Source organism: Cryptomeria japonica, chromosome 6, assembly GCF_030272615.1.
Source record: "Cryptomeria japonica chromosome 6, Sugi_1.0, whole genome shotgun sequence".
Lineage (NCBI taxonomy): Eukaryota > Viridiplantae > Streptophyta > Pinopsida > Cupressales > Cupressaceae > Cryptomeria > Cryptomeria japonica.
Genome location: NC_081410.1, coordinates 580,917,910 through 580,926,401, shown reverse-complemented (window position 1 = coordinate 580,926,401; position 8,492 = coordinate 580,917,910).

Below are 8,492 nucleotides of genomic sequence, written 5' to 3'. Positions count from 1 at the left end.
AGGGTCCATTTTCTCTATGCTTTATTTATACTGTTTGTTTGCAGGTACAATGCTCCATCCTTGGTTCCTACTGCCTCATCCAAGTTCGATATTACCATGCTCAATGATGAAAATAAAGCACTATGGATCATCATTCCATCTCATCTGTTTATATTGCATTTCGTTGCATATCACCCATCCATTTAAATCAATCATTATTCATATGCATGGTTTTGAATGCAAGTGTGCAGAAAGTTAATTTGAGAAGTTGTGTGAAAACTGAGTTGGTCTTGGATACAATCACAACAGAGTTCTCCGATACATCATCAATGCATCATGCAAAGTCTACACAACCTTGCATTCATCTATCATAATTACATCATCATTTCATTACATTTAGTTGCAGTTGCATAAACCTAGTTCATTATCATCTAAATTGCATATAGGTTTTTTGAAATCTTCATTAGGGTGCATTTAATATCATTTAGTTGCATTTAAATACATATAGTTCATTATCATTTATTGGTATTAACATCATTATATCATTTCATTATTGCACAAATCATGACATTTAGATTCATTTGTATGATAAATTCCTCATCATTGTATTTACTAGCATTATTAGCCCTCATTCATTTAGTGTCATTTACAAATCATCATTTATCATCATTTCAAACTTGTTTACCATACATTTGTTCAGATTTCCGTAGTTGCATGCATTTATTTATCTATCCACGAGTTAAGTGCATTCATTTATCCATCTTGTATATTCTTATAAATCATTCATTGCATTTTACAATAAAGTTCATTTAGGATTCATTAAAAAGAATTCATTATCATTTTGATTGCATTAAGGTGCAGTTATTCATTACTCATAAGTTGCATTATAATAACATTATCATTTCGCTTAGTCATATTTTATCAAATCATAACAAAACCATTTGTATCAACATTGGTTTATACATTTTTCATATGCATTCATTTAGATATCATCATATAAACATTTGTACTTTACATTTGTTTATCCATATTGCATTCATTTTAACCATCTAGATGTATTTACATAAATCAATCATATATGGCATCAATAATCACTGCATATCATCATCTCATTATCTCGTCAACATAAAACTCAAAGTACCGTCATTAAAATCATTAGCATCATGCATACATCAATATCATGGCATTACATACATAAAAACATTACATCCACAAATCATGCATATCAACCTGCATCCACATGTTAGCATCCCATTTATAAAACATGCATGTAGACACCATGTAGGAATAAATCATAAATCTAGACATCATATAAATAAATCATCTCATCAACACATCCATATAGCAAGAATAAGTATCCATCTATGCAAAATCATACGATCATCATCCTGCATAGCATCCATACATATCATCACAAAATATGGGATCTTCTCATATATCATATCATATCGACCAAAACATACATGTATCAGAGTATAATGAAGTCCAAAATATCGGCTACCAAGAGCCATCCAAGACATTGTCCAAAATGACAATATAAAAGCATACAAGAATGCCCTCTCAGATGCTAGTCTGACTGGATGTTGCACCACCATCACCACATGCTCCCCCACTAGCCCCCACACCACCTAATATATCTCTCCGTGGAGGACCCATCACACCACCACTGCTCTGCATCCTTTGCAATCGCTCTAATCTCGCCCCCTGCATCTGGGAATAGCTAAGTGCTCACTGACTAGCTGGCACCACCTGCTCATATAACCCCCACCAATAATCTATCTCCACATGTGCTTGTCGCATCTCCCTCATTGCATCCCCAGTAGGACCCTATGCTCCTATCCCAACCCGTACTCTCTCCTGCAACTCCACAAATCTCTCCACGACCTGATCTCTCTCCCACAACACTACAGTCATCTCTGACTCTCGTGCAAACCACTACACATCTCTAGCGGCCACCTCTACCTCCATATCCTCTAGTCGAGTATGCAAAAATAATATCATATGATCCCGTAAATCTCCACCCCCTGTCGCTCCCTCCTCTGTATCCATAGGTGCCTCTCTAGTGGCTCCCTCCCCTGTCTCCATAGGTACCTGTCCCTCACCTACATCCTTGCCACCTAATTGCATGCCTCCCTGCATCAAAGGTCCCTGAGATAACTGCAAAGGCTTCCCACCTCTCCCTCTCCGTTGTAAACGTCCACCACCCCCACCTCTACCTCTGAATCCACCTCCTCCTCCAAAACCCTCACCCCTCCTCCTCCACCACCATCACCACCTCCTCCATCCCCACCACCACTATCTCCTCTCCCTCGTACACCTATGCAACCTCCTCTCCTCCTTCGTCCCTGTTTCCTCTCCTCCCCAAAGGATGGAATAGGCTCCACTGGATCTGATATTCGAGGAATCAGATGTGTCACAATGTACTGAGTGTACTCATCTCACACCCTAGCATCTACCACCCTCGGCCTCATTTGCCATGGTCTCTCCTATAGTGTGCGAAACTCTGCCGAAGCCTAATCATAAGGTAACACTGGTCCCCATAGGAACCTCTCTCGGACTACCCTAGCATACTTTCTCGATCCACTAGGCAATCCCTGCCTCTGCCCAAACTGTCTCAGAACTCTACCCGGAAGCTCTCTCTCCACATTGTAGGTTGTCCTACCAATGAGGTATCATGTCATAAACACATACAACAACACCTCTGCATCATCCTCCCAGGGATCACACTCAATGTATGACCTCCAAATCACTATATCCAAATCGTCCAGTGCCCTCCGCCACCACTCTAACTTCCCCAGGAAGGGCTGACTCATCATACCTCCATACATGTATACATATGGCTGGTCCACTTCTTGAAATCTTAGACTAATTGGCTAGGTAACAGGTAAGTGCTCTCATGCCCAAATATGCAGCAAAGTGATCCCCACTCCCAATGAGCCCACCCCTCAGTATGCTACCTCATGTAGATCCCGATATAAGTACGATAGCATGCATGGTCCCCATGCAAACCGGGTCCCCTTTGTCATCATCTTCTCGATCAACTGACCCCAACCAACAACAAGTCCATGCGATCGTCGATCTGGATATAGCAGTCCCCCAACAATCCCTGATAGCACTGATGGTAATGGCTCATACAAGGTTGCTATATCCTCCCAGGCTATCGACCCATCATCAATAAAGACATCCTCATCAAAGAATCTATGCACTACTACTGTCCCCCAAGCTCGGTCATACATCACCAGCTCTCCACAAATGGGAATGTGCAGGATGCACCATACATCCTCCAGTATAACCATCATCTCCTCCTACACTAAGTGAAACATGCATGTCTCACTATGCCACCACTCTGCCAATGTTGTTATCAAACCACGATTCGTTCAAATCACGAGCATATACATAACATTGTACAAAGCCAGTCGCTACAATGCAATCCACCTCAGCCTCTGTCAAACAATCACGCAACACCTGTGTGGCAGGATGCTTCTCACGCATCTGTAAGACGCGAAGCTCCTCCTACACACATGCATCAACCACCATCATCAATTGTTTTGTTTCAAACTTTCTTAAGTTTAAACCTAGACTATCAGTAGATACTTTGATCAAGTATCTTCGGTTCTCAACAGGTAAGCAATCATGGCACACCTAGACTACAACAGGCATTTATCCTAATGATCTAAATCTCATCAGGGCTACTATAGTTCAAAACAACTCTCAACTCACATCTCCATCCATCCATCATTGGCATCAGGAGATTCTTTTTCAAACACACTGAGGCATCAACCTTCCTACCAAAAGTGCTATTCTGCACACAAAAACGCTAATATGCTCACAAAAGCACTAAATCAACTATCCAATAGCACTAAACCAACAATAGCGCTACATCGACTATACAATAGCGCCACCTTGTATCAAAAGCGCTCAATCAACTACACAATAGCGCTAAACACCCAATAGCACTAAAACAGCTATACAATAGAGCTACCCTTGACAAACACACTAAAACGACTATACAACAGTGTCGTAGCGGCACAAAAGTGCTAAATTAGTTGACAATAGCGCCAAAACACAGTTTTAGTGCTATTGTGTTGACTCAACTTGGACCAAGCCAAAAACCTATCAAAAATGCATAAAAATAAAAAATTCAAATTCACATACCGCTGGTCCGTAATCATCTGGCCATTGGAATCGACGCACTCGCTCTAGCCGATGATTTGCTATCGGTACCGGCATCCTGACTGTTGCTAGCTCCTTCAAAAAGGTCACTATCAGAGCTCAAATTTCACTATAGACGCGAATGCAAATGAGCTTGTTTTCACCATTTTCCCCCATATATACCCTTCGTCGTAACCCTAATTTTACCCTGTTCACCGTCGTGGTCCTCGTGAACTTCCAGAGCCTCCCATTTCTCCATTTTCTCTCTGATTTCTTCTATTTTTCACCAGTATTGCTAAATTCTTCTCTTCTATCTTCCTGCCAATTTTCCTTCTTTTTTGAGAGATCACTCGATTTTTTGAAATTTTTCGGCCCATCTCTTGAGGGGGCATACCACCCATTAAATTAAAATTTTATGGGGCATATTTCTTCACACCTATTTTTCTTTCTTTGAAACGACGCGATAAACCGCACCATCTCAAAGAGGGGCAAATGTAGTCACATAAATCTGTCCATTTTAATTAAATGAATATTTGCTATTTATTTAATTAAAAACCCACTAGCCATCAGTTAATTAAATTAACATTTAATTAACTCATCTTCAAATCATTCTTCTATTAATTAAATAAATTATTGAATTTATTTTGATTAATTCATTAAACCAAAATCACAATCAATTAAATGAATAAATTCTATTTATTTCATTTAAACCCCTTTCCTCTCTTAAATAAATTAAATAAAACATTTATTTAAATCATTAAACCCCCCCCCCCCACTTGCATTTTCCTAAAAATGCAACTTGCACCTATTTGTTGAAATAAATGAATTTTATTTTAATAAAAATCCTATTTTCCCTCACCCACCAAACCCACTTGCAATCCTAACCCCCTTCTAGATTCTTCTAAACCCCTTCCTAATTAGTCTAATCCATCCCCTAATTATTGTCACATTCCTAAGCAACTTGAAGTCACTTCTCAAAGACTTCAAAGTCTTTGAAAAGCATTTAATGTTTTCTGTGTCCAACAAGCTAACCTCTAAAGTCTTCCAAACCACTTATGGCTCTTACATGACCATTAATGGTTAAATCCACTTGCACCCATAGTTAGGGACTTTGATCCCTAACTTAACCCTCATGTGACCCATGTGTCTTCTCAAGCATTTATTGATTTGACCATGGTTATCCTCACTAACTCTTGCACAAGAGTTTATCCATTGGATAAAAGCATTATTCTTTGGATAATGAATTTATTCACTCAACCGAACCTTAACCTTAACTCCCAAGTTAACTCTCAGGTCATGTCAAGTATTTAATGCTTATTCCCTCTCCTCTCAACTCATCTCATGTTGACACTTGTCATCCTGGGATTGGGTTGAAAGTCCTCACATGGATTGAATATCATTCAATCCTGACCCTTGTTGAGAGTACTCAATCTCAACCATCCATTGCTCCATTTTGCCTATAAATAGAGCTCGCATTCCTCATTTTCAAATCCTCAAGCATTTAGCATAAATCACATACATTGTTATTCTGGTCTAAAATAAATCACTCTTATTTCATAGCATCTAATTAGTTTGATCACACTTGCATATCATTTTTTTAGATTAATCATCTTTCATCTTGAATCTCCATAAAGCATCCATAGTGCAAAAAGCTGCTGAGAGCTACACTAATTTGGAATTTGGAGAGGAGAGGAACAAGGGAGAAGGAGCTACAAGAATGGTGGAAGGCATTTGGAGATGCCTTGTTGTGTTTACTTGTATAGTTAAATAAGTTTCATTATGTTTTTAGTGTCTCTCTTGGTATGCCTGCTTAGACTAGTTTTTGGTTGATTAACACTAACTCTTCTTTATTTCTTATATTTCGTATGTGTTATACGACCACAGGTTCTTGTCTAAACATTAACCCCTTTTTGCAGAGCATCAACAATATATTTAATATTTAATGAAAGAGCGAGATCAAGACCAAATGATAAAGCCTGGAACTCAGCCACATTATTGGTACCCTCAACAATATGTTTTCCCACGGCTTTTATGATCTTCGAAGAATGATAAAAAATAGCTACTCCAACACTAGACCTTCCCGGATTCCCCTTAGAAGCCCCATCAAACTGAAGTTTGAATGAAGGGAAGGGAGGAGGACTCCATTTAGCCATCTTGCGTTTAACAAGAGAAGATAGTCCATCTGATATAGCCCCATGGGAAGGCATCAGACGAAGCGAAGACCATTTCCAAGTGACCCAATTGTCCCGATGAGAAAAAGACCTGAGGTGATCTAAATTTTTATGGATGAAAGAAAGTACCACATCACTAATGGAGGTTTGGATTTTACCAATTACATCAATCAGGGTGGCAGATTTATGTTTGAAAATTCTAGAATTCCTTTCAAGCCAGAGATTCCAGATCACCAGTGATGGGGCCATAACCCAAAGAGATGAATAAAATGAAGAGGAAAACAACAAGGTCCAGGCCATGAATTGTGAAAATAGATTAGGACAAAGAGAAGAAGACCAACCAAGCATGCCAAACAACCAATACCAACACTCAAAAGCAAATGGACATAATAGGAAAAGGTGATTCATGGATTCCATACAATAACCACAAAAAACACAAGGAAATACTGTTGTAATCCCAAGTCTGTCCAATCGCATCCCAGTGAGGACTTTGTCTTGGATTGCCAACCAAGCAAAAGACCCTGCCTTAGGAAGACAAGTCGGATACCAAAATAGCTTAGTAGGCCAGCAAGAGGGTGAAGAGGTTTAAACCAAAGAAATATAACCATCTTTTACTGAATATGAACCTGCAGCATTCTTAATCCAGACCAAGGAGTCCTCCTTATTGTGAAAAACAACAGGTCTTTTGTGAAGTTCTTCCACAAAAGCAAGTATAAGATCATTATCAATAGGCAAAGGAGGAATATTCTTCCATTTAGCCACTAAACATGGACCTGTGGAAACAATGTCAAAATAATCTGCAACAAAAGGCCCCCAAAGATCCGATAGAATATCGGGCAAAGGGGACCAGTCTCGGATAGTTGAAAGAGCAGGATGCCCATTCCAGACTTCATCCCAGAACCGGGCCTTTTTCCCATTATGGACAACCCAAGATAAATGTGGTAAAATAACCCTCCTACAAGATACCAAAAAGTTCTAGAATGCAGAACCCTTTGGAAGAGATGTAGCAGTAAAAATCCTTTCTCTGGAAGCTCCCCTTAAATACTTAGCAAGCATGATGGAATCCCATTTGCTATGAGGGTCTGCATATAAATTCCATACCAATTTCACCCCCAACACCTTATTCTAAACAGCTAAACCGTGAACACCCGCACCCCCCAGCTCTTTGGGATGACAAATATTGTCCCAGGCAAGGAGAGGGATTTTCTTCCTACCTCCCAAGTTATCATTCCAAAGGAAGGACCTAAGGGAAACCTTAATGTCCTTAATAACTTGAGAGGGAGCCTGCAAAATAGACATCAAATATGTAGGGATGGTATTCAAAACTGTTTTGATTAAAAGGATCTTACCAGCCATCGTAAGCCACTTGTAATTCCAGGAGGAAATTATGGAGGTTATTGAATGAACAACTTTATCCCAAAAGGAGGCCTTTTCTAACCCCAAAAAGAAAGGAATGTCCAAATACATACACAGAAAAGTCCCTACTTGGAAAATCCAAAAGCGGACAAGATTATCCCTAACTAGAGGGGAGACATTCATGAAAAAGACTTTGGACTTCTGATTATTAACTTTTTGTCCAAAAAAAGCAGCATAGTCAGAGATAATTTTTTTTATAACTCGAGCTTCCCTCAGAGAGGCCGCTCCAAACAGAAGCGTGTCATCAACAAAAAAGCAATGGGATTATGGAGAAAGGAGGCCATCCACTCTAATACCTGACCATAAACTAGATGTCGTGGCATTAGAGATGGCCCTACTTCACACTTCCACCAAAAGAATAAACAAAAAAGGAGACAAGGGATCCCCTTGCCTAAGTCCTCGGGAGGAAGCAAAAAACCCAGAAGGAGAACCATTAATCCAAACTAAGAAGCGAGCAGAAGATATGCATGAAAACACCCACTTGACACAAAAACGCGAAAACCCCAAACGATACAAAACAGCCACAAGGGACTACCAATTAACACAATCATAAGCCTTAAGCATGTCTAGTTTAAGAATCATGGTCGGAACCTTTTGTTAAGATATGGAGTGCAGAATTTCATGAGCTACAATCGCACCTTCAGATGTCTCCCAACCAGGCACAAAACCACCCTGTTCCAAGGAAACTATCCAAGGAAGGAGCCTAGACAACCTAACCAAAATTGCCTCAGTAAATTTTTTATATAAAGTAGTACACAAGGAAATCAAACGAAA